Raw genomic sequence first — 27809 nt, 5'->3', positions numbered from 1 at the left:
TCCTACTATGCGAATAGTGCATCTGACACATGAAGAAAAGGCCAGTACTACACTTGCCAGTGTACATCAACCTAGTTTGAATGCCAGTAGCAGCCAAAATTATTATCCCCTTGATGAGAATAAAAAGCAGATTTAAGGAAGACTGAGGGGTGAAGTAGGAATGTAAAATTATCAAAGTAACAATAGGCAGATATTTTATTGATCCCCCATTTTGTTTCTGGTTAATTGGCACTTTAGCTGCAGCATTCCTGAATAGTGGCAGACAGCTGCCTTGAAGATGAGGAAGAGTCATTTATATCAGGCACCATCTCCCAGGGACCAGCACACTGCGAGTGCTGCTGCATGGGAAGCAACTCAACTAAGAAGCCTGGGGACTTTTCAAGTGCCTTCTTATGGTCTATCACTCACTGGAAATGACACAAAGATTTTCCTTCTTTAACAGTTTCTCAGCCCATATTCTGATTCCATACCAACTTCCAGGCTGTGATTTTCTGTTTCGGCATCTGAACTCAAGACCTGCTTACTCTCAGATCTGCTAACTTGGACTTTCAGAAGCCTTAGCTACCACCTGCCATGTGCCTGAGGCATCAGTGCACATATTCACACAGCCACAGGCACGAACAAGAGTCCTGTCCTTCACTGTGTTTCGGCTGTACAAACCCAACTGCCTGGAAGCCAGCAGCTCTGGCTCCCTAGGAACAGCCCTGGGGTAATATGGCACTTCACCAATAGATAACTTTATTTCTCACTGGCAAAGATACAAGCTGGAGAAAAGACATTTTTGTATATATCCTGATACACTTTGGCCATTGAAACAAAGTTGGAGCTAAGACTAGATCTCAGAGTGAGCCAAGAAGTGTTTGGGTAACATGAAGGGAACCAGGCCACCAAATCAGCAAAAAACCACATCTCAAATCTGTCCCCTAAACACACGAGCCAGGTGCTAGACAAGGAAATGTTGACTGTAGACACACAGGTGACATATTCCTGCCAGCACCTTAAAAAACATTAAACCAAAAAACCCCATTGACAGAGCTCTCAACTCTGAAAGTTTCGGTAAAATGAAAAAGAAAAAAACAAAAAGAGCATGAGAATGCCCATTTCAGATTTCTGTGAACTATGTTCTAACCAGGTTTTCTTGTTTTCATTTCATGTTGAGGTATCAGTAAAGATCACAGTAGGGGCTAGTTTTCTTTAGTTACACACTTGGGTAACTAAGAACTTATTTTTATATAGTAATTGTTTTCTTCACCTGCTTAGGCACAGTTTTTCCTTCCTTGTTTTCTTTAAGAATGATCCATAAACTGAGAACAGGACTGAGCTGCCTCCCCGTGACCTTTCCACATCTAATATGTGTCTGGTTTATACTTAAAATGTGAGCAGATGCCTTAGGCAACAGATTCAGAATAATATGGCATATAGTTTTCTCCCTCCCTCAGCAGCTTTGCTTTCCTAACCAGTGTTGATTAACAAACTTCATTGTGACAGCTGTGTGTCAATGCAGTTCAGCAAGCCACACTTACATCCCGAGATGGATACTCAGGCTGTCTTCAGACATCTAATTCAGGTGAAACTCAGAGGGCCAAAATTAAGAGTCTATTTAATTGTACTCAGTGGAACAGACAGGAGGCCCTCCAGGGTAATTCTAATTTAGGATCCTCTGGAAAGCCATTTTGAGCACCTTTCACTGTCAGCTGCATAGGAGGCCTACAGCTTCCAAGGTGGGCCATGCAAATAGCTCCCAGAATGACAATGCCACCATCTGGATAAGACCTAAAAGAAGAATCATTGCTTATTCCCTTCAGTACTTTCTGCTCCTGGAAAATGTCTGGGAAAGTCTCTCTCCTGAGACCTGAATGAGAATGAATTTGAATGTTGTGAAGGCAAAAATGTGGAGAAGGGAAAAATTTACCCACTGAAGCTTCTCTACCCTCTCATGCGGACCTCAGGACTTCAGAAAACATCGTGGCTGACCTTGGCCTTGGTGACAGACCATGGCATGAGGGTTAGCTGTATTTCTGCTCTCAAACAGCTACTTGAGTTTCACTTGCAGACAAGCAAGATGCCACATCGTCCCAGTGTCCCTGCCTCGCTCCAGCCTCTGGACCTCATTCAGTTGGGTCCCATCTGCACTGCTAAATAAAACTTGCCAGTTCCAGCTCACAGATGCAGAGACCCAGTAGCACAGCTTGCTTTGCATCTGCACACCCAAACTCTCTTCCTTCCTCCCTTCCCTTCCCCCCCTGAAATAAGATTGCCTCTCCCAAACTGCTGGGAAAGAGGGCTGGCCTATGCTATCCCCAGAGCATTTCCTGGGAAAGCACTGCCTATCATGGGTTAAAACCATAGCAGGGGCCATGCCAGTGATGGCATAGTATGCATGGTACAAGCCAGGGCTTTAGGGTATGGCCTGTCCTTGCTTACAGATGTGGCCTGGCCACCTTTACACATGGGGATGCAGAGCCAGATGGGAATTCAGGTGGATGAGAAAAGGATAGATCAGTCCTTTCCAAACTGGGAACACGGCACCTTTCTTGCCAAACTTGAAGCCTGTTCTTTTACTCCATGTGGTCTTAAATAAATGCTTAAGTAAGTGCAGCTCTGATAAGGGAGAAAGGCTGAAGTCAACAAGAATTTCAGGAATAAAAAAGCTTTTGTAAGACAGCCAGGTTCCCAGGCCCTGTGAGCAAAATTGGAGATTTTGGCCCCAACTGTACAAGGGCCAATTCTCCCCTGCCCCAGGAGGGCCAAGCTACATGGAGTTAAAAGAAACATCTGGGTGGTGTTGAAGAGCCACAAAGTGCTGCTGCCGCCGCAGGAGAGATGGGAGGTGTGGAGCTGGAGGGGCACTAAAGAGGGCTACAGCACGTACCCTGCCCCCATCAGCAGGAGCGGTAAGAGCCAGACAGCTTGCTGAGGACTTGCATCAGGAAAAGTAAGCAACAGGATCCATTTTCCACTTTCCCAGAAGTCTGCTGTTCTGGCCAAATATTCGCCTTGCTCAAACTGGTCCTACTTGTACAAGTTTGCAAAAAGAGAACAGACTCATGGGCAACTAATCACAATTAACAAGGATAACATGAACTAACCAAGCAAAGTAATTAAAGCCTGAGGAGAGGGGGGAAAAAACCTACAAAGCAATTTAATTCATTCCTCTCCATCCCTTGGCCACACCCAGGTCTTGTCTAGCTCAGCACCTGTGATATTGTCCCATCATCGTTTCAGTAGGTAAACGAAATAAACCAGCATGCAGGTGGTTTTTCCAATAAAGAGCCATCATTGACCTCGATATCACAACTGCTCCTAACTGATTTTCGGAAGGGATTGCTGTTACTTGTGTTTCAGGGCTGAAGCTGATCTCCAAGCACCAGAGACAAGGACAAGCTCTTTTGATGGGACAGGTTATCCTGCTCCTATCTACCAAGGAATGTCATGTGCTTTCTTTTGAAGCATTTAGCAGGGGTACTTGTCAAACAGAGGTGAAACAAGAGGCTGGGATCCAGGACGGTGACTCCCATGGTCTTCAAGGCTAACCTTAATGTTGCTGCTGATCTGCAGTCTTTAAGGATACCAAATAACAGTGAAATGAGATGGCATAAAGATCATGTTTATGAGTCTCCAGTTGACACCCTCTTTCTTTCTCAAGTTCCCTTACATCCAAATGTGGTTTTGAATTTTATTTTACTACCCTATTATTTACTGAGCACATGTATCCAGGTCGTAACTATTAATACAGCTTGAGTTGTTCAAGACAAATTATTCTCTGAAAAAAAAAAAAAAAAGTGTTGTCTTGGGTAGAGGCCAAGAGGAAAATGGCAAATTGGAAAGAAACAGCTCAATTCATGCAGAAAAGGAAAGTTAAGGGATAAGTGCCGGCCTTGCAAGGCTCGACAATGGGCCATTGTCAAATGACACCAAATCCCATACATCATCTCCCCTGGAAGTGAACAAAATTGCATTTGTTTTAAGAAGAACTATTACCCAAAGCTCGGCAGGGGGAGAAGAAGCTGGAAGAAGCTGCGATGAATTCGTCTCCCACTGAGCCTTCGCTGGAACTTTCTTTTGTTGGGAGAGGAGCTCAAGTCAGCCTCAGAGGAACCGCTTACTGGGAATATGAAACCACACAGATCCCTTGAGATCTTCAGGGATGACGGGCACGGCTGAGTTAGATGGTGATCGGCGTGTACCAGGGCTGGGTTTTTTAGAAGTGTTTAGATGTCTCACTAAAAATGAAAATGCAGGTACCAATAATGACTAGTGAAATGGTGGTGAGGAGCAGCTGGAAGGACTCCTAGGCTTTTGAGTGACATGGAGGCACCATGAGCTGTGGGACAAGACCTGCCCTCTAATTATTGCTCCAGCCAGCTCTGAATTATGTTATACCCAGCAAACCCTTTCAGTGCAGTGTCTGAGAAGTGCCCTCTGCCAAATGCTCCACTCCTCTGGCAAACTGGGACTCCCCAGGGCAGGTAAATAAAACTACCCATTGGTATCAGCATAAAAGAGGCACATTATCTCCCTCTGACGGGTGTTCCTGTGAGAAAGGACTGTTCCTTTCTTTTGCATCTAATGACACCGGACAGATTTTGAAGCCATTGATCCCCATTAGAGGTTGGGCTCTCCTCCTGCCCTGGCACCAGGCTCTATTCCCTGCTGCATGGGTTGCATAAATGCCTAATCTGGGGTTATGCATGCCCCATGTGTTACAACATCAACTTTACCACCACCTCCCCTAGCTCCCTGCAGTGTGTTTCACAGTGCCTTCACCTAGGATTTTCCCTCTCCCTTGGTACTAAAGCTTGAGGGTGCTCTGCCATCTGGCAGGTCTCTAGAGATAGGACTCATCTCACCTAATTTCAGTGGTCAGCCAGGTGGACTTGTGTATCGGAGTGGTTCGTTTTGGTCTCCTTGTATAGACAGTGGAAATGGTACTTTTAGAACCCAATTTATCTGACATTTTAGATGTCTCCTTTAAGATGGAAATGGATCACAGCTTAGCTGTACCTATTCTCATCACTGACTAGAAAGGGAATAGTTCAGATGTACATGTAGTAAACTGAATCCTATTAATTGAGTCTTGCTATTGACTCAAATGGGCTTTTGACTGAAGCCTCCTACATGACTCCAGCACAGAAGAGGCACTGCTGTGGCATCCAGTCGGAGGCTGCTGGAGACAAGATTGAGTGCTGTGGGACGGCAGCTGAAATAACCTCAGTGGTTGCAGGGCAAGAGGTGCCTTGAGCTAACCCAGCAGAGATGGCAAAGACATCTCTGGATATGTCTGAAACTGTAAGGGTTCAGGAGTTGTTTCTGGGGTGCAGAGTGAGAGCCCTCTCTCAAAGACAGATGGCTGCAGCCTTTCTTCTCTCAGATAGCTAATTCTGCCCCAGGCTGTTTTTTAAATGCTTGTCGAGGCAGCTGTATTGCTCAGTCTTTTACCTACTGCATGAGCATCAGATGCTGGAGAGTGAGCTTGAGTTTCCCCTTACTCCTGAAAGACTTCACACCCAAATCTCTTGCCAAGTAGGAAAGGGCCCCCAAGAGCCAGCTCTGAGGCATGTGATGGAAAAGGGACTTTCCTAGCCTCTGTGAAACTGCATGGCTGTGTAACCAAGGCAGAGATGGACAGACGTGTGGGGGTGCTGGTTGAGCTGAGGTGTTAGACATGCCTGGGTTCTGGTCCTGGATCTGAAGAACCTCTCTGTATTTTTTATTTAAACAGCTGCTGAATAAAATACACATCAACATCCCTGGGTAGAGACTGCCCACCTCTCACAGACCACCCCACTCACAACATGGAAACAGGCTTCAACTCCTTTATTTTCCTCTGATGCAGACCAAACCCCGTGTCTCCACCATGCTTTCTACAACTGACATGGCCTTCACACATAAGCAGCCTATATCTGTTGTCTGAAATAATACGTCTTCTTTTAATCTCCCTAAATCTTCCAATTTCTTCTTTCTTTTACTATCAACTATTGTTTTAATTCTAAAATCATACAATTTTATCCCTCTGATGCATGTTCACTCCAGCTGGAAAGAAGTTATCAGTTAGTGATGCAGCTAACCCACAGACATGGTGCTCACTGGAAGTCTTTCAAGTCTGCATGTTGTACTAAAAGATATCCTCCATCATGAGAGGACACCGGTGGCTTCATAAAGGAATTTCAGAGAGGGGTTCTGTGGCCTAAATATGGCCAATCCCTTCTCACATTCAGCTCTTTAACTTTGTACTCAGAGGAAGAGGAAATGATCATGGCATCCAAACCAGATTTGTGCAGGTATGTTGGTAAACAACGAAGATAATTGTTGCCTTGGAGAGTGGATTTGTGCAGGTTTATATTTATTATTATATATATTATATCTAAAGCTGCTGAAATTAAGCCATATGCCATTATTTCTACCTGTGCTCCTCTGCCTGGCCATCTCCTGGCTCTGCTACTAACCTTCAGTTGAACTGACTATTATTTAACTTGCACCTTATTTTGAACCCTAGCTTGTAGAAAAGATAGTGCCTAAAGAAAGGAAGTTAGCCTCTGTGGTTTCAATACATGCTGAGAACACAGAAAAACAGAAATTGTACTATCATTTTTAAAATAATTTATTATTTAAACCTGAGGAGCCCACCCTGGAGATGTCTGTCTCAGATCCTTATTGCATCAAAGTCAACAACAAAATTCCTGTTGACTGATGCAGTTAAAATTGTACCCAGTGGACTTCTGTCCATTGACTTTTAAGGATTTGTCACTTGGGAATGGAAAAAAGTATCCAAAGTTGTTTTTTTAATATGGTGACTATTAAGATGAGCAACACAAAAGGACACTTCCTTGAATGTTTCCCCTCTAGTAAAACTCTCATTTCTGTTAAAACTTGTCTTTAAGGTTTAGCAGAGAAAGGAGACCAGGACTTGGTGCCAGTCAGGGTGAGTAGAGGAGGGGCCAGATTCAGTAGTGGTGTAACATCAGTTTGCTGGCTCCGCTCCAGAGCACGAAGAGCAGCCCTTACATATGCTTTTGGTTTAGGACAGTGCACTGTAGAGCACTTCCATAAAAGTTTTATTACCTGCTATTAAACCAGCATTGACAACAGCTGTTGAGTGTAATATATTATCTATACTAAAACGCTGGATTTCTCCAGAATTTAACAAAGGTAAACAAAGCGTTACGCTGAGAGGGGCAGACAATTCCAGGCTGGTTGAGGATGAGGCCACTGAAAGAAGCAGTCAGCTGAGGGTGACTGATGGGGAGGAAGATCTGCAGCCTCTGCTCTGAGTCACTGGGGGCCCTGCAGAGCCCCAGGAAACCGGTGGTAGATAACAGGCTTGCCTTGTGCACTGAAGAGTGGCAGGAAACCAAAACGTAAAAGGTTTTATCTCCACTAAAGCCTCCCATTTCCTATGTTAAAAGGTTTGCTCCCTACAATAAATTTCAATTTTAATGGTGCTCTGAATCTTTTTGCTTTCCCTGGCCCAGGAAAGGGAAAGTGGAGAGTTATCAGTACAGTTTGTTCCCTGCTAATAGGTTCTGAGGGCTCTGCCTCACCTGTGGAGAAAGGGTTTAGGCTCTCCTTCTCATCCTTGCAGAAAATAGTGGTTTTGTACTGGAGGATTAATTTATTCCACTGCAGATCACAGCATACTCAAAGAAAAAAAAAAAAAAAGAGCTCTACATTAAATGGTTGTGCTAAGTGTTATTGGCACACGACAGCAGATCCGCAGGCTGGCAGCAGCATCTCCTGCCAGCACGCGCGCGGCCCTTGCCTGCTTGGCTGCCTGTCCATGGCAGCCTCAGCAGTCACACTCCCAGGCACATGATGTGCAGGACAGAGATGAACTTCAGGTTGGATTATTTCACTCTTCAAGTGCAATGCTCCATGGAAAGCACGGCTGCAACCAAACACTCAGCCATCACAGCGCTTCTCTGAAAAGCCTTTTGAACTGCATTACATCCACTGCTTTTTTCCAGCTAGAACGGAGCATTATTTAGTGATGGGCTTTTATGCCTCCCTCTGCATTTTTTCTATTCTACCTTTCCCTGATGTTCAGAATTATATTTATGCATTTACTGTATTTGACAGACAGAAGTCAGACATATACATACACAGGCACAGTGAAGATGCCAGTGTATGGGTAGGCTATGGAGTGAAATTAATCATTCAATGAGGTCCTGACACCCTCTCTTCCATCCTCGGCTCTGATGGCACTTTTCCCTTCAGTAGATATAAGGTGCATCACTGTCCCACTTAGCCTTGTTATGTGACCACTAGACTACATGGTTTTATATTTTGACCTTTTTCTTGGAAGAGAATCCTGTATTAACATTTTTTAAAGAATCAATACTTATAAATGAGGCCCATGAAATCGTGAGAGTAACAGAAAGAGAGGGAAGACAAACCAGAGAAACTTTTGCAGTCTGCTCAGGCTGCGTTACTTTCTGCTCAGTTATCTGTCTCACACACAGAGAAAGCTAAATCCTAAGATCCAGAAACCACTGATGTTAAGACAGTGCAGTTGTTTCACAAGCACTGACCTCTGCTAATTGCAGCAACCAATTTCACTTCTCAGCAGTGTCTCCCTGGCCTATGAAGCAAGAGCAACAGTGTACAACATGTATGCAGTACTGGACTGTATTTCAGCTCTGGTTTTAACTTCCAAGGGTTTGGGGATCAAAAACCTCAGAAATGCAGTCATAGTATGGACATTCAGTGTTTAACATGTTTCAGACTGATAAATATTCGGGCTATAACATCAGTGGCTGCTTGGCTGAAATTGCCTCAAAGCTTTGCTCAAAAGGCAAATGGCAAATCACTACTTTCGTCACTGAAAATTGCATGAGTATTTCTACTGACTATGCAAGCAGTTTTTGTCCCTTTGTCATCTTGTTTAGATAACTAAAACTGATTTCACAAACTCTTCTCTCAGCAAACACTGAACTGAAGTTGCTGGAGACAAACTTAGGGCTGGCTTGATAGCCCTGGGCAGTAAAGTCTTCCTTTTAACCACTAAAGCAGTAGTAATGCAAGCATCCCCACACTGCCTCCGGATGCTGATAGACTTTACACCACTTACGCGATTTCCAGAAAACATATCAGGAGCAGTCTTGCACTAAAACCTTGGCTCTGGACCTCCCGAATACAACAGAAATCAATAGGACTGTTTGTGGCTATTGGGACTTTTTTAGGAACTGGATACATTTGTGAATTGTTAAGGCTGAGACATGAAACATAAGATTTCCAGATGCTATACAGTAGCCATATAAAATATTGTCCACATATTTCCTTAGTGCCAAGAATATCTTTTATAATGTTAATAAAATTAATAGCAAGTCAGAAAGTATAAACATTCACTGAAGGAATCGAAGCTCTGTGTTAAGAGGGAGGGATAACTGGTTCAGTTTTCTGTAAATGGAGAAGTAATTCTGTGTGGATAGACCATGAGTGGTTTCAGAGGTTTCTAACAGGATTGATGTGGTGCCTGTAACTGGAAGGACTGTACTCAGTGACCCTTTCTGGGATGCCTGCCTTTCACAGACTCCTTGTGAAATCACAGAATAGTCACTGAAGTCATATCTAAGTACACTAAACACATTCCTCAGTTCCCAAATTAGAGAAATAATAATAATAATAATAATAATAATAATAATAATAATACTGTCACACCTCAGAGCACAGAGCATTTCTGTGTACCTCATTTTTGTGCTTAGAGAGTGCTTCCCCAAAACAGAATCAAATTAAAAATTGTTATACACAATTTTATTCTTTTCTACCCCTTTTCCTGCTCACCCTTCCGCTGCTTCAATGGGTCCTAAGCCTGGTGGTTGCATTCTGGTATTGGTGGGGGAGTTTCCAGCGCCTGGAGTGCCTCTCTGGAGGAATATGATGTTCATGTTGATGGTTTCCTCTTCCTCTCTCCAAGATCCACCTGGGGTCATCCTTTGCTAACACACTCTTGCACCTTTGTTCTTTCTTCACCAGTCTGCAGCTCCATGTTGTATCCAAATTTACTGTAAATGGTGCCCTTTACATATGTTAGGTACTACTTCTTGTTCTCTTTGTTACCGCCGTTTTCTCCAGTGACAGCCAGGTCTCCGGTGATAGCCTGCACCCCATCTCTTACCACCCCTTGCCCGTGCTCCTCTACGCTGCATCCTGTGTCCCTACTTCTCAAGACCTCTGCTGCCGCACCAGGTCGGTATTTCTCTGCACTGCATCCTAGTGTTGGGGTGGTAGATATCTCATTCAGGGCAGAATAACTGCTTGTTACTGCCTGGTATCCACCTAAAGCTAGGTCTGTGTCACACAAAGTAAGATATTAGCCATAGGCATCTGAACAATTAGAGAACTTGCTGTCACAGCTAAGCCAAGTAAACCAGAGCTGCAGGCAGGTCAGGCAGAGTTCAGACAGGGCAAGCCTCACCAGCCTGTCTTGAGGCCTTGCAGACTCGTATCAAAGCTTACAGCCTGTTACTAGTGCTAGCAATACTGTAGTACAGGGCTACACAGCTACACAGTCCCTTCATGTCCCAGTGCTGTGGTCTGGGAATGTGCTGCCTGTGTCAGTGAAAGCAGAGCAAAAGCAAAAGCAACAGCAGAAGCAGATGTGACTTTTTTTCCTGTTAAGACAATGTGTGACCAACATTATGCTCAGAAACTGCCTCTGCTGTAAATATTGAAGACCAAAATGATGCTGGGAAAAAGAATCATGTGAAGGCTCTGGAATGACTCACAAAACCTGGAGGCAAATGCCTCCATAACCTAAAGGGAGCAGATAACTTGGAAAAAACACCTCAAGTACCACAGCCTACAAAGTCCTGAGGCACCAGGTCTTCAGTTTACAGGAGTCTGCTCTGCAACCTCTCCTCCCATGTTTATAAATCATGATTTCCAGCTTTGCTAAGTCAGCCGTGAAAACAAAAGATGCTATAAAACAAACTGGAGGAAGATTAGGAAAATGGTTCCTCCAAAACATAGCTCTGAGGAGCCTAAAGCCACAGTTTATCTCCCACACCCACATTTTACGTAAAATGTGTCTGGCTTAAGGAATTGCTTTTACCAGCCTCCCCCAGGGCTGTGAGAGCACCCTGTGCTTGGCAGCGTGGTGGTAGTAGACAGGCGCTGGCACGCAGGAGGCTTCCGCGGCAGCAGGAGGTGACTGGCAGGGATGGAAGCTCTCCTTCATGCTGGTGGGAAGGTTTCTGAGTAACACAGAGTTTCGTGCTGTAGGCTGGGGGCAGCCTCTTGTAGTACTGGGTATTATACATTTACATAACAAAAATAAAGGAATGTAATAGCTGAATACATGATATCCTGGTTTTAATAGGAAGGAAAACCACAGCTATGTTGTGCAGCCAAACATGTTCTGCAGCCAGACCAAAAATGTGAAGATTGCCTCTCTGAGCCAGCTATTGTGTTTTAAAGCAAGGGGATAAAGATTTACAATCCCCACCCTGATCTGTGAAAGCTTGTCTTCCTACAGTGTCAGGGTCAGATGAAATGCAACACTTCCATAACTGGTGTTTCTCTATAGACCATGAGAAACATTTGAAACCAAGTACTTGTCACTGTAATGTTTGCCATACCCTAACTTTGACTCATCCGAGACAGATCTGTATCTCCCACCACAGTAGTCATAGCTATCAGCAGAGACATTTTTTAAGTTCCTCTCATTGTGTTATTTGTCAGACACAACCATTAAGGGATCATTAGCAGATAAATGCTACTCAAAATCACGTTCTGATGCTACTAGAAGGGCTTGCTTCAACTTTTACCTATAACCTTGTATTTTTATGTTTGTTTACCTGAGGAACTGTGCTATACAGACCTTACTCAGTTCCATTTAAACTTAAAGCTAATTTTTTCTTATAAGTTAAAGGGAGGAAAATGAGCCCAGAAGAGGCCTTATAAAAACCTGAGCAGAGACCTGAGAAAAGGACTGGCAGAGAGAGCTCATATGAGCAATCTGCAAATTCCTTTCTGTAATTATTTTGGTATCAGGAAAAGATGAGTCAGCTTCTTGTTCACACAGTCAGCATGTGACCCTTTGGAATGATAACAGGTCATTTTTACCCACTCTATATTGGGTATGATATTGGATTTGAACAATCCCTTGTTCCTCAAAGTGAAGCATATAAATCTGTGTGGGATTTCAGGTCAAGTTAGGCTGAGCTGTGTCATACTGCCAATGAAAGTAAGCTGCAGTATGCCCAGGACTAGCTCTCATTAGTTCTCTGATCCAGTAACCACATAGTTGTGTGCATCCAGGGCTGGCAGAAGGTGGAGTTGGGAACACATGGACACAGGGTAAGGATGGGGAGGAACCACCTCCCCTGGCCCCAGCTTGGACCCAGGCTGCAGAGCTGCACCCTAAGGGCAGGTCTGCCCTAGATTTCAGTGCTGTGCCAGGGACCTGCGCTGGCTTCAAGCACCATGCTTTGGAGCTGCCCAGCTGGGGCAGCTCGCACGTATCTCCTTAGCAATAGAGCAGAGCCTTGGTGCACATGTAGCCTTAGTCTCTGTTAACTGCCTCTACAAACATCGAATCCCCCATCATGCAACTGCTAACAGTTATTCTCACTGATCACAGGTGTCAGTCAGGTTTTAAGCAGTAAAGCTGCATTGGCATCTGAAGATTTAGTTAAGTCTGCCCACTACTGCCTAAGTCCTATCTAGATCCACAAACTAGGTGATCTTCTGCCTACATTGGCAGATGGGCACAAACTAAGAAGCATTTTCAAAATATGCTACCCATACTGTTAAGTGTCCTCTATTCTGTGTGTAGCAATCAGATATTCACTGGCTGGAGAGAAGCACCAGGCCAGGGCACTGCTACACAGCTGTGGAGACGCATGCTCTAGGCACTGCTTCCACAAATCCTGGAGTTACTTGTGCCTCTGCCTCTACACTTATTTAATTGTTCCCATGCACAGCTTCAACCTCACAACACACACAATTGCTTGTTCTCTGCTTTGTAGCAACACATGCTTACGCATCTGTAGGTCCTATTGCCTAGAGCTAAGTCCGGAGAGCAGATGGTCTCCAGCTGTATCATTGTGTGCTCTGGTTTCATCCATCTTTCCTGAGCTGAACCATGCCTGTTGGAGTGGGGTGTCTCAGGGCAGGCAGGAGGCTGGCAGGGAAACTGAGCAACAGAGCAGAAAAGCAGCACTGTCAATGTAGGACGCAACCTTTTCCCACTGAGAACTGCTGCACCAGTCCTAAGAGTGGAGTTAGACATAGCATTCCCCTGAAGGGGTGGGTTTGCTTACTGTTTTGAAGGTGAGCCATTCTGGCCACTGGGCTATGTAAGAAACGTGGTGGGAACTCTGCTGACCCGGGCAATTGTGTGTTCCTGGCAGAGGAAGATGCAGCCTTGCATTGCTTGTCTCCATGTGAAGAGGCTGGTGTGATTAAGGAGTCACTTATTGTTCATACCGAGCAACCTCACTGGTGCATGACTGATTTATGCCACTATGTCTGCTGTGCCTCACACATAAAAAGCGTGAGTTTAAGCACTTCAGTAAGCTCTGTTAAAAAATAGGCCATAGTATCTGACCTGACATTTCTATCATTATTTTCTATACTTAGTCCTCGTGTGAAATTCATTGATTATAATAGACTTAAGATCAGGTGCTGTGAACGTGAAATCCACACTGAATTTAGAAACCCATGGGCATGATCCATTGATTTTGGTGATATTTGCTCTGATAGGGTGCAGTGTGTTCTCTGCTTGTAGTCAAAGAAAGAAGAAACTGCCATTACGATGCTCAGGCAGCATGTCAAGTGCACGCTAGGAATTTCGCCCACTCTTAGACAAGACCTGAAAGAGAAACCAGCCACATCATCTCTGGCTTTGACATGGCATCACAATGAACCCAGCTTGGGACCCTTGGTAGTTCAGAAGATATTTTTGGATCACTCCTGGCTGGCTGCTGTTATAACCTGCAGTCATTGTGCATCCTGCAGCTGGAGTCGTTACAGCTTCTTCTGTGTGCGAGGAACTTCCACTTTCTAGGGGGGTATGCCACTGTCGGAGCCTTAGCCTGACCCTGAGGTTTTGCAATGCTCAGTGGCTCATACATATTCAAGGCAAAATCCCCTAACCCTTTGTCCTTGGTTCGGTAAGTTTAGTCATTCCTGTACATACAGCTTCAGTAACACAAGTGCTTTATGACAAGAATAGTCAGAGTCTGAGGAATTTTTCTTAGTAATAGTACAGAACACGTATTTATAGAATAACTTGTAGAGGAAGGTGCAGTTTCAGTTAGCAATAACCATGTTTGCAATTTATTCATTTAAAATGCACTGAAAAACTGGAATTGGTTTGCTTGTTGATGTTCCCAGACGTGTTAAGATGGCATTGAAGGAAGACAGAGAAGGAAGCACAGAGCATCATAAAGTTACAACTTTACTAAAACTGTGCATTACAAACCTGGAAAATGGTATTTGGATTGTAACTTGAAATGAACTAACTTGAAATATCCTTAAAACATCCAAACATCCTTACCTCTGCCCTGCAGAGATGAAATCCCAGAGCCATCCCATTTGTCTTGAGAGGGTGCTGGCATCAGCACATTCAGCATAGAGAGGGAAGAAAAAGGAGAGATAAAGAAATCCTGACTCTGAAGAAGCAACTGGTTATTTTTCCTCTTTCTGTCTTCCCCGGGCACAAGTGCCTACCTGCAGCCCTAAGACACTTCTGTGGGACTGAGTTTAGCACAGACACATTCTTTGGATAGGAATGACTGGCTTACATTTCTTTCCCTAAAAAGTGAGCCAGAAAGAAGCCATTATGTCTACCTTCTGCCCAGTGGCTCAGCGGAGGGAGGCTTTGTTTCAGTTCCTTGCACTAAGGTGATTTAAAGTAATTTTTCCTTTTCTTCCCCAGAAAATGCCTTCAGCACCGGGCAACTCAGGGAAGGGCTGAGGAGCGAAGGAGAAGCAATACGTTCTGGTGCCCTGAGGCCAGACCATTACAGCCATGGCAGTAAGAGCATCGCACCTGCAGGATTTGGACACTGTTGTCAGCATGTGCCAGACGCTCAGCGCACCCCAAAAGCAGGCCTCTGAGACAACTTTGCTGGGGTGTACTTACCCTGTGCTTAGCTGCAGCTCCTCGTAGATCTGCTTCTGCTCATGCAGATGCTGGTTTCCGCCCTCCCTGATGTGGATACAACTATTTGGGCAGAAACATAGCTCCGTTGAAAAAATAAACCATTTTCTGTTACGTGTTATTTTCAGCCCAGATCAGTTCCCTGTTCATCACCTGGATTCCCAAGTGTGATGTCCTCACTTGGGAGTGAAGGGTGGGAATCACAGGAAAAGGAAGGAGAGAGTAGTATCATCTAATGTCCTGTATTTTCCTGCAAAAGCATGGAGACCAAGGGATGGATTCATTTGACCCAAGGGATCACCTAGATTCCCTTTACAGCAGATGGAAGGACACAAGCAGCTGCACCATATGACCCATTTCATCCTAAAGCAGTCAGGACAAATTGTGCCCCACATATGCACGTTGTCCATAAAAAGAATTGCGGGTGGCAAGCGCACATGCAGAGATGTAAAAGCAGATGAGGCCAGTCACACTCCTACAGTCTCTCAGGACTTGAAGGCGGTACTGGAAGGGCTCTTGGGACCACAGGTTTGTAAGGTCCATCTAATTCCTCTGAGATGTCAACGTAATTTCGAATGTTGCCCTTATTTTTTTCTTGACCAAGTAGATTAAAAGGATTTTCATGCACCACCGCAGGCTGGGGGCCAGCTGGCTGGGAAGCAACTTTGCAGAGAAAGTCCTGGGAGTATGGACAAGAGGTTGATCATGAGCCAGCAGTGTGGCCTTGCGGCAGGGAAGCCAATGTATCCTGGGCTGTATTAGGCTTAGTGTTGCCAGCAGTTCGAGGGAGGCGATCCTTCCCCTCTGCTCAGCACTGGTGAGACCCATCTGGAGTGCTGTGCCCAGTGCAAGAGAGACAAGGACATACTGGAGCAAGCCCAGTGAAGGGTCACAGAGATGATTAAGGGACTGGAGCATCTGTCATATGAAAAGAGGCTGAGAGAGCTGGGATGTTCAGGTTAAAGAAGAGGTGGCTTGGGGATCTCATCAGTGTGCGTAAATACCTGATGGGGTGTGGGTGTAAAGAAGAGGAGCCAGATTCTTCTCAGTGGTGCCCAGTGCAGGGACAAGAGGCAACGGGGGCATACTGAAATAGAGTAAATTCAATTTCAACATAAGAAAAAAATATTTTTACTGTTCAGTGGGTCAAACAGTGGAGCAGGTTGCCCAGAGAGGTTGTGGAGTCTCCATCCTTGGAGCAACCCTGAGCAACCTGCTGTAGCTGACCCTGCTCTGAGCAGGGGGCTGGACTAGGTGATATTGTCATGGTTTAACCCCATCTGGCAACTAAGCCCCACACAGCTGCTCGCTCACTCCCCTCCCAGTGGGGTGGGGGAGAGAATTAGAAGCGTAAAAGTGAGAAAACTCATGGGGTGAGATAAAGACAGTTTAATAGGTAAAGCAAAAGCCGTGCACACAAGCAAAGCAAAACCAGGAATTCATTCACTGCTTCCCATGGGCAGGCAGGTGTTCAGCCATCTCCAGGAAAGCAGGGCTCCATCACGCATTAACAGTTACTTGGGAAGTACCAGGGTTACTTGTCTTGGGAAGACAAACACCATCACTCTGAACGTCCCCCCCTTCCTTCTTCTTCCCCAGCTTTATATGCTGAGCATGACATCATATGGTATGCAATATCCCTTGGTCAGCTGGGGTCAGCTGTCCTGGCTATGTCCCCTCCCAGCTTCTTGTGCACCTGGCAGAGCATGGGAAGCTGAAAAGTCCTTGATTTAGTATAAGCACTACTTAGCAACAATTAAAATACCTCTGTGTTATCAATACTGTTTTCAGCACAAATCCAAAACATAACCCCATACTAGCTACTATAAAGAAAATTAACTCTATCCTAGCCAAAACCAGCACAGATATCCAGACGTGTCTGCCAGCCTCAAGTACTCTTTGATTCTGTGATTTTTTAAAGACCTGGTTTTAAAATATTTTTCCTTCACATTGTCATTGCTGGGAAGCATTAAGCTTTTGTGGATGTCTCAGTGATACATGAGCAACAGTCAACATGGTTCACTTCAGTTAGTTAGCTCAACTTTGAATTTTCTGGGCTCAGAATAGGTGATTTGGGCTATGTGTTTCATTCTTACCCTTATCTTGTTGATGAGCAGCTTTATCTCCATTTTAATATACATGTTTGTCTAGAAATATCTTTGGGCTTTAAAAGTTAGCAAAGAGTTCATAAATAAACACTGAACAACATCCCTTGCTATTTTTAATGTTTTGCTGTTATGGAATCTGGTGGTAAAACCACTCAAATTTTTTCAACTTTTAAGGAGAGGTTCAGAACAGACCAATGCAGTCAGAGCACACTGGCCAGCAAAACCATGTTTGCATTGCCAGAGCAGCACAAAACCAGCCAAGCCTTACTTGTCTTTACTTCCCAAATGTCTCATTTCCTTAGCGCACTCTGTTATAAAGACCAGTATTTTGTGAGAGGCAGAATAGTTCTAGTTCCTTTTGTTCACGTGTCCCTGATTCATTACAGAAAATACAAGCCCTACAGGTCAGTGGTAACAGTTAGACAGGAGAAAACTCCTAGCTGTCAACTACAATGTCATATAAGATAATCAATGAAATAGTCATTGTTTAGGGTGTTTACAATGTAATGTTTTTCTAAACGTAGTTGATGCGTAAGATCACTCTGACTTTAAACTCCAGCTAAAGTTTGGGCGATCTGTGTTTTTGTGCTACCGGACTCATTTGAGACACATTCAAAACAAGGAATGGACATGTGATGAAGCTCCCAAAGGCTCTAGAGTTGACATGAAAAATGGATGAACAGACCCACACCGCAGTTCTTAGAAAACTCAAGAAGTAAGAGCTGGCAGAGCATGTGCTCTATTTTCCAAACATTAAGTCCTTCAAGTATTGAAGTTAGGATGTGACAGTCTGAATGGATAGACAGCTAGATGGGTAAAAAACAGATTGGGGGAGTCAGGTTCAGAGGGCAGTAGTTAATGGACCATAACCCACTTGGATGCTGCAGAAGTAGAGTGCAGGGGTCTATCCTGGAACCTGTCCACTTAAACATCTTTACTGATGACCTGGAGGAGGTGGTGGAATCTGCTCTCATCAAGTTTGCATACAGCATTGAACTGGGAGTGGGAATCAGCCAGTACGTTCAAGGGCTACGCTGCCATTCAGAGGCACTTAGCGAGGCTGGAGGAATGGGCCAAAAGGACAAATTCAGCAAAGGCAAATGCAAAGTCCTGTGTCTGGGGAGGAATAGTGAGATAACAGGATAATTCAGGTTAGATGGAACCTCAGTAGGGCTCTTGTCCAGCTTCCTGCTGGGGAGGGGACTTGGGGGGAGGTACGGACATCAGTGTCCAGGTAATGATGTGGCCTGGTGAGGCGGGCCAGGATGGGAGGCTCTTCAGTTTGGCACAACACATGTTTGAGAAACCACTCACCTTTTATGAGATTCAAATTCTGAAATGCAAACTGTGGTGAAATTTTAACCTACAGGATTACTGCAAAAGACTACTTGGCAGAATTTATTGCATTTAATAGTTTGCTATAGGACTAGCTCCTGGCTTTGGTGTAAAACAGGAGCATCTGAAACCCTGTACAACAGTAGGAGTTTAGTGGTGGTGTTTTTAAGAGAAAGTGCATACCAGCCACTCTAAATAATCTGTTGCGTTATTCCATGCTGACTTCTGATATTAAGTTGGGAAGCGCCTCAGAAAGGCATTTCCAGGGCTGCAGAAGCAGGCAGCTGCCTGGCATGGGGCACGGGCTCTGCCAGGCTTGGGCTGGCACAGCATGGGGCTGGCAGCTCAGGGAGCTCGGGGTGGTGGCAGGCTGCCTGCAGGGATGTGGGTGCTGCCAGCCCAAACCCAGGCTGGCTTTTCATCAGGGATCAGCCAAGACTGCAGGCTGGCAGCAGAGGTGGCAGCCCTGGGGTCCCCAAGGGAGAAGTGGGGAGAGCAAAATGCCGCGGGGAGGGAGCAGGGGCTTGGAGGGCACGGAGCTGGAGGATGGCCATGAGGAGAGCTCGGCGGGTGTCTGCACTTCCAGAGCCCCACGGGAGTCTGTCAGCACAGCGTGAGCGCAGGAGCTGTGTCCCCGTCTGTGTCCCGGTGAGCTGGCAGGGACAGAGGAGCACTGCAGGGCTCTCCGGCAGCCACGGGCAGCTCTGCAGGCGGCTCCCCGCCACCGGGCAGCTATCGCTGCCCTGAGTCCCACAGTACCGCTGGGATCCAGGTCTGTCCTGCGCCCTCCATGGACCCAAAGGGTGCAAACTGTCTGTACTGTAACTTTTACCTGCACAGGGATTTGCTGTAAGTTGATGGACTTGGACTGACTTCAGAGTTTCTGTCTCGGGTGAATGTGGCTTTATCCACACCCCTCTTTCTCCAAAATCATCGATTTGGTAGCTGATGAATGCCTGTGCCATGCTGCCCTACCGGTTGCATTTGTGCTGGTGAAGGCTCACTCGGTTATTTCCACTCTGATGGCTGGTAGGTGGCACGCAGCATTACTGCTCGCGTGCTGCAGCCTCGCTGGCTCAGGGCAGAGCCTCAGCCACCTCTCTGGGCTGAGTTTGTAGTGGATCTGTCAAATCCAAAGCAGGTAGCACAATGTACGCTTGGATAAAACCTAAATCCCCCTGTTTGTTACAGTGTAAGTCAAGAGTAGCGTCCACGTTGACTCCGAGGACAGCAGGACAGATTGGAAAGTCCTCAAAATATAAACGTTTCCAGTGACAGCTGTCAATGATTTATAAACCATTCTCCATCCACATTGACAACTAGCACATGGATAATAAAGAATACACTTAAGACAAAACATTTTGTACAATTACTCTTTCCTCAGATGGTCATATTAAGTTACTCAGAAATATAGTCTGTTCTGTTGCTTAACTCTGCTTCTGTTAACACAAATGACTACTTTTGTCACCAGTTGGCTAAACTAATGCAGAGCTTGGAAAACACATTTCCTTAGCTAATGGCAGGAACAAATAGCCATAAAAGAGTGAACTATTTACACGTTTCTCCATTGGGATACAAAGTTCAAAATAATTACCACAAACACAAAAGATGCTGTACTAGAGTTTTAATTAAAAACAAAAACAAAATAAAATACACACAATAATTTTCAGTTTGGGAAACAGAAACAAGTCCCATTCTTTTTGACACACAGGCTAATAACTGGTTTTAATGTGATGCATTTGTATCACTAAAGCCATTTATCTCAGTCTTTTTTAAGTAAAGAACTTAAACTTTAAGGGAAAAAATCCTCAGGCCATTTTGTATGGTCTTCCAAGTATTAGTTACCAGTTTAAAGGGAGGGAAATAAATAAATGAAGTACTTCACATTTAGATAAACAAAATTATAATATTCTGCAAAAATTATAATTTTACAGCTATCTTTAAAATATTATTTAAGCTTGGGGTGTGGGCAGAACACATCCTGGCTGCTGCATGGAGTTACGCCTGCAAATAATTTTTAAATCAGTTCAGTGTAGTTTGAAAGCATGTTTTGCAGTCACGTTAGGGTGGAAGATCACTGGCAAGCCTGATGACGCTGAGTAACCCTGAGTTTGGATAGGAAGTGCAGTGGAGTCTTTTGCCATTAGATACCCCAGGAAGACTGTGTCTGCCCACCCACACGTACCTTGGGGCACTGTCTGCACCAAGCGCTCTCGGTAACGTCTATCACATTGGCATCCACCATGTACGACCAACTGAAGAGATGCTTTGCTCTTCTTACTCCTTAAAACACTCTGACAAGTGGAAGAAGACATTTCAGTCAGGCTGTAAAAGGGTCTTATGTTTCTTCTGACACACACCCACACACAGGCACACCCTGCCACTCAGAAACTGAAAAAAATCAATTAAATGCAAAGATGGGTGAGAAAGGGCCATGAAACAAGAGCCCTAAAGGGTAGGTAGGTATTTTACTGACAAAAAGTAAAGTAAACTTCAAATGTGCATAGATTTATTACACAGCTGTACACATGGGTGAGGCAAAATCCTCCAAATGATCCCTTGGGAAGCCAGCTTCTCTCTCCCACCACAAGCCCAGCTGTCGATAGCCAAGGCAGCATGGGAGTTTTCTTTATGTTATATGAAAAAGGAGAAATGTAGCATGGACAGGAAAAAAAACAAAACAAAAAAACCCTCCAAAACCACCAAAACCCAAGGAACAGAGGGAGTGACCATGGTCCCGAGCGTGCAAGGTAAAGCAGGGGAGAGGGTCACCACCCTTCCTTCCTTCCTTTCTTTCTGCCCATTCTGTTGTGCTGTCTTGCCCCAGGACTATCTGGTCTGCCCTTCACAGCACGAGGTCTCCTCATTTTTTTTCTTCATAATACACACACAAATTTAGTCTGGGAAGCCTGACCGCACAGGTGGCACTAGCTGTGGGGTTGGAGAGGGGGGAGAGCCCCCCAACCCTGTCTAAAGAGGGAACTATGTATGTGAATGACCATGGCATGAGAGTGGACTAGGGCTAATGGCCAAGGCTAAAGCTCTCCTTCCTCCCCCCTCCTTGGAAAGTTCTTAAAAATAGCTAGTTTAGATTTTTCCTCAGTTCTGCTGTTTCTCAACAAGCATCTCCTCTCCAGTGTGCAGGGGGAGCACAGGGGAGCATTGGGTGCACGGGGTTGGTACTGGAGAGCTCCAGGGAGCTGGTAGGGCTGAGTGCTGCAAGAGTACTGCTGTTTGGGCTTTTGGCTGGAGGCAGAGAGGGCAACATCTGTGATGCATGTAACAGCTCTGACACTGTAGCAGGGTTCAAGGAAATCTGTCCACCATAGCAGATCTGGCCTGCATCATTTCACATGGACACTGAGACAAGCCCATTTTCAGCCAGTTTCTAATGTATCCAGGCTGAGGAATACAACCACCATCTCTGCATGGTAATTTTGTGATATGTATCCTATTTATGGTAATATTTCCAGCTGAGGTCATGAACTGCAAATGCTATTTTGATTACTGGACTAGCCAAAACTGCAAATTTTTTGCCTTCATCTTGGATTGAAATTCCTGGAAGTGGTAACACAGGACTAACAACAGACATCTGTGAAGCTCTCAAACACTTCTGCTTAAATCTCTGGGCAAGGGCATGGCCAGACCAAGAAAGCACCTGGGTTGGCTGGTAGCTAAGCAGAAAGTCTGGTGGGGACAGTAACAAGAACCTGACAAGGGGTTCGTTCATGGCTTCATCCTGATACGGAGGACAGAGTATACAGAAAGGAGGTTTGCATGTTTTAGAAAGGGAGAAGGATCTGAGAGACCCTGTGATTTGAAGGAAATGCCTTGTGTGTGACGAGGTCTCTGGGAGAAAGGTAAAACCCTGAAGCATAGTCAGGAGTGGGGAAGCACAGAAGCATGGCAAGGTGTATTTTGTTGTTTTCTCTGGAACTATGATTTGTTTGGGTTGCATAAAGAAAGGAATCATTAATTTATTAGAAATGTTAACATAGTTTGTGTGGCTATGAGACATCATGTGTCTTAATTGAAAACTAGATTTCCTGCTTGGATGGAGGACTGGAGCTGTAGGAAAAGGTCAGTTACAACTGCCCTAAAGTTTTGCCAAAAAGAGGACAAACCAATTGGCTCAAACCAGGTACCTCCTACATAAATTCCACCGATGTAATGAACTAGGCCTTTTCTCTTGGTAGGGATATCAGGGCTGTGGCACTTAAAAAAAATAAAGCTCTCTCCATTAAAAATGTGAAAGGAACTAATTGTATCTTAAGAGAATGAACATTTAGCAAGCTACAGCAAATGAAGAGTTAATACATAACAGACTTCAATAGTTACCAGGCTCATTATATTGAAGGAAGATTAAACTCTCCATGGCATTGGTATTCTGAATAAATGGTAGCAACTCAATTTGACTAAAAGTATGACAAGGTTTTTTTCTTTCCTAATCTAAGCTGTACTCTCTACCTAATAGTTAAGTAACTAAGATACAAATCATCTTACGAAACTTCAGTGAAACAAGGAGGATATTCACTGACTTTTACTGAGAAGACTTGGTTGCATTTCCTTTTACAGACATTTCACCTCATTAATATTTAAACAATCTCCATAGAAAGGCTAAAAAAATAGAATGAAAGCTTTCAGTACAATTGTGATGAGGGGCGGAAGATCCATTGAGAACTGGTAAATCAGGAATAAGGAAAAGTAATTACAGTGTATTGAGCATCTTCCTTTATTCCTATCCAATTGACTCAAACATTTACAGCATGCCAGAAGCAAAGAAAATGAAGTAATTCTGTCATAGCACGGATACTTTCTTTGGGATCGTTGAAAACTACATAATAGGGCATTTGTCAACTAGGAGCAAGTTTTTCAGCAAGAATTATTGATTTTAATTATCGTATGGTAGAGCTTTTAACATATAACGTAATCTACATTTCAGATTTTGAGCATATCCTGGGCTAACTCTCTTTGCAAAGTACTTCTCTACTGCTGCAGGTCCTCACGGGGGAGGAACCAGCCTCAGGTTCTCTCCCTGCTCTTCTTCCAGGAGCTTTGGCTAGTGTCTCCAAACAATCCTTATTAGCATCATGGCTATAATCAAGCTCTTTCAGCACAGTGTAATTCAGCCCATTTGTAATTGCAACTCATCACAAATGTGTCCTCAGGACAACTACCTTTCCTATAAATCTCTCAGTTAAAATCAGTTTTTAACCATATTTTCCCGGTGCTGGCATACGATCTGTATTGTTTGAGTACTTGGAGAAAAACTCAGGCTCTGGCTGGCTAAATTCAGCTGGAAAGTTCTCTTCGTCAAAGCCTGCTCATACTCCTGTTTTCTGTCAAATGCCCTACTACCTATGAAATCTTTCATGCTGCAACCTGTTAGCTGATCATAAAATGTAAGTTTGTCCCAGTTTTCCCATATTTACAGAATGTTTTGTAGTTGTAAAGAGGCTTATCTCGAACACAATCTTTGCTTGATTGCAGGAAAGGAAATGGCTGATTAGCTGTTTTCTTCCTAACAAAATACAAATGTTGATAAATGGTAATTGAAGTTGTGATTACTGAAGAAAGGATAATATACTGGAAGCCTAAGTGTTGCTTTCGATAGAAATGCAGAAGGAAGTAAATCTGCTAGAATAGAAACTCCTTTTTTTATAAATCACATACTTTAACATTTAGTGTTGTTTTTTATATTTCTCTTCATTAGATGTATGCTAAGAGTGCTGACCTGTAACAAATAATTGCTGCAATCATTGTACCAGACATTTCAAAACTTATAATGAATTGGTTTAAGATACCAAAAAATTACATAACCACAGAAAATTTCTTCCATTCTCCCTCTTTGCAGCCAACTAGCACGATTCTCCTGTGTTTACTATCTTCAATAAGAAAAAGCTTTTCTTTTACTTTTGCACTACACCAATTTTCTCTGAAAATGTCATACAGCTAATCCTCTGATTTTACTAGTGAATTTGGGGGCCAAACAAATCTCTGGGTAGGTCAGAAGAAAAGCAGCATTCTACCTTTCAGGTTTTATCACTGGGAGCTCATTTTTTTACTGGTATTATTTATAAATAAATATTTAACTTCTCCATATTTGAGTATCTTCTTCCTTCAGACAAGAACTGTCATGAACTGCAACTTCCAGTTGGTAGAATGTATGCCGTCTCTCTTTGCTTGTTTCCATAAAGAATAATTTAATTTACCCCAGTCAGACAAACCAAATAAACTAAAAGAAAAAAAAAAATCCATTACAGAAGCTATAATGGCCTGATATGAATCTTTCCCATCTCACTTTGTCATCATTCTTATTGCGGGTCCTTCCCAGGATAGCTCTGCTGATATTTGTCTTCTCTCTGTGCCCTTGGATGCCCTGCAGCTCAGGGCCCTGCCGAGGCAGAAACAGGAGCATCACTTTAATGGTGGTGCTGTTTGTGAGCCCCCTCCTTGCAGGGGGCTGCAGAGGAGGATTGTCACAGGGAGGGTCAAGGTTAGGTTTTAGGGCCCTACATATGGTGATCACTCCCTTTCCTGTCCTATCTATGTCTTTTTCTTTTCTCTCTTCTTCTTGCTAAAATAAAGGCGTCACTACCCCTTTCCACATCCACGCAGAAGCATTAAACTACAGCTTTGTGCCCTAATTAGCTGGGGGAGATGCTGGATAATGCATATTCTCAGTTCCTAAGTAGTTCAGGCTCAAACCTTCATTGGTTTTATACCTCTGAGGAGATGAACTATGCTGTTAATTGTTTAATGGCTAGAGAACTGATAATATTTTTGTAGCTGATATAGGCTGTGGTTGTCTGGGAAGGTGGCATGTCCTGTAAAGTTACAGGACAGATGGGAATCCATAACACTACATATTAATGTCTAATGAAATTCTAACTATTTCCATAACTCTGCGAACTTGTATGTGTTGAGGTTTGTTTTATAATGCTTTGTGGGTTTCATTCTGTGCCTTCCCCTTTGTTTTACTAGTTCTTCTTCCTCAAAACGCTCTATTTCTATACTGGTTTTAGTATCATATACTCATTGTGCACAAGAACTAACTTTACTGCATGAACCACTTCCTCCCCCCTTTCTTTTAATTTAAAGAAGCTATTCTTTAGCTGAACCATGTAAGAGTCAGAAAACAGAAGACAGAGAATTCAGTCTTTGGCCAGAAGTAGACAACACAAGGAGAGGCTTTGGAAAGAACAGTGTCAAGTATTGTCTTGTAAGCCTTAGGCTGCCTTACTTTTTAATTCTTTTTTTTTCTTTTTCTTTTTTTTTTCTTTTTTGTCAGAAGGAACTTTATTAGTCACTAACAAAACCCAAACATCCAAGACTGGAAAATAATACTTTATTGCAAGTTTCAATCAAGTTAGCAAAGTTATAAACTCCTTCAAAGTAACTGAGGGGTAAAGATGGAAATGCCAGACCTATTTTATAGCAACATTGCCAGATGCTTTGATAGATCCATTATAAATTCTACTTACATTATTCTAAGCAAAGATTGCTATCCAGTTGCTGTTCCTTGGCTACATTATTTCTTTCCTTATCTCACTGATTCTTTTCATAGCATACAGTAAGGAATTTATTAGTAATGTATCAGATTTCCTGGTAAGATATGGTCCAACAAATGCTGTTATTACATTTTTCTCTTTTTTCCATATAACCTTTTTCCTTTATCACTTCGGCAGTCTTTGCTGTATGGGCGCCTTCACTGGAGCAATGCTGACTTCCGTTATCTGGAATAGCATATATTATGGAAAAATTAGATTGGAATAGTTTGGTATTTCATTACAGTATAACTGTGTGGGGCAAAACCTTTTTGTGGTGCATCCTGTTTGTTTTTCATTTCCCTAGAGTCATTTAAAAGAGTAAATTCTTATGACTGGCCTATCTTTTGCTTTGGTGAAAGAGATAATAGGGTATTGAGTGAACAATAGGATGAAAACACAAAGAAAAAAAAGAAATGAAAAATCAGTTATCAATGTATGAATAGCTTGGGGTTTACTTTAAGTTGGTGAAAATTATCTGGAACCCACTTCTAGAAAATGTGCTTTGTGAGTATCCCCAGGTATCCCCCAGCTAAGCAGGAGCTTACACACCATCTTCAGCCTGAGAACTTGCCTTGCTCTCCCCAGCCCATCCCCATCATTAGGGCTCGGCTGATATTACTTCCCCTCTCAGATTTTCTGGAATAGCCTCTTGTGCAATCTCTATCTAGTCTAACAGTGTCAAAGTGATACCACTTATTTTAAGGTTTTTTAATAATAGACTTTTTCTAAGCAACATGATTTTGAAATGAGTTAAAGCAGGAATACATGAGCAGTTGGGCACGTGACTCTAAGGAGGCTGGGAATGCTCAGGCCAAGGACTCAGGTCCGTCCAAAAGAAGGTGCATGCCTGCACCAGGGGAAGCTCCAGCCCAAAAGCATGTGTCCATGAATCTGCCAAACAGTTCAGGCTGTGGAGTGAAAGGCAGGAATCCACCAGGCAGCCATGACCCAGCAAGCATTCATTTCCAAATAAGGTTGTTATTACAGAACCCTTAACCCAGGATCTCACACAGGGTACATCCTCCTTTTTAGTAGAGCTAGTTAGGCAGGTGCAGCTCCTCATTATAACTGTGAAACTGCTACCAGTGCTTTTTTAAATGTTGATTTTATGTTTCATTTGAAATGCCTATTCTCTCTGCAGTTGGAGGTAGCAGCTGTAGCTGGCTGCATAATTTGTTGGGAGTGACATCTCCAACACAGAAGAGGTTATGAAACATAAACAAAGTAAAGTAACTTAAAACAGCGAAGAGAGGCACTTCCAGCTTTCGTTAAAAGAAGAAGGATGTGACAAATCTGTGCCTTGGGCAGTCATTTAATGATATCTGTTGGGCACTCAATCAAGACTCCATAGAGAGGTATTAAGATATCATTTTCCTGGGACCAAGTCAGGAGTGTTTATGTGGCCATCAATGATGATTATTCAACTGAAAACTCCCTGCTAAACTGCTTTCCTGGAGACTGTTAGGAACGTTCCCCAGCTCAACTTACAGGAATAGTTCTTTATAGCAAGCATCGAGTTAGTGTTTTCATAGTGACTCAAACACTACCTTTATATCATACAAAGATTAACTTCAGGTACCAGCATCAGATACAAGCTTTACCCAAGCTCAGCAGTATTTGGATCAGGTTTTTCACTGGAGCCCATCAGAAGTGACTTTCTGCAATCCTGATTCACACTGAGAACCATTTAGTCATAGCCGTTGTGTCGCT

The 27809-nt window shown here is 43.7% G+C and overlaps 1 long non-coding RNA gene across 1 annotated transcript; it reads left to right on the top strand.

Moving 5' to 3' along the window:
- The first annotated feature begins 6075 nt into the window (after nucleotides 1-6075).
- LOC140647449 (uncharacterized) lies at nucleotides 6076-15375 on the top strand. The gene is made up of 3 exons (XR_012040773.1): nucleotides 6076-6281; nucleotides 10072-10185; nucleotides 14882-15375. It is a non-coding gene; the product is annotated as an uncharacterized lncRNA (long non-coding RNA).
- Nucleotides 15376-27809: the final 12434 nt, after the last annotated feature.

The sequence above is a fragment of the Ciconia boyciana genome, chromosome 2 (assembly GCF_034638445.1).
Source record: "Ciconia boyciana chromosome 2, ASM3463844v1, whole genome shotgun sequence".
Lineage (NCBI taxonomy): Eukaryota > Metazoa > Chordata > Aves > Ciconiiformes > Ciconiidae > Ciconia > Ciconia boyciana.
Note: the sequence above shows the minus strand (reverse complement) of the source record. Positions and strands in the feature narration are given on the sequence as shown.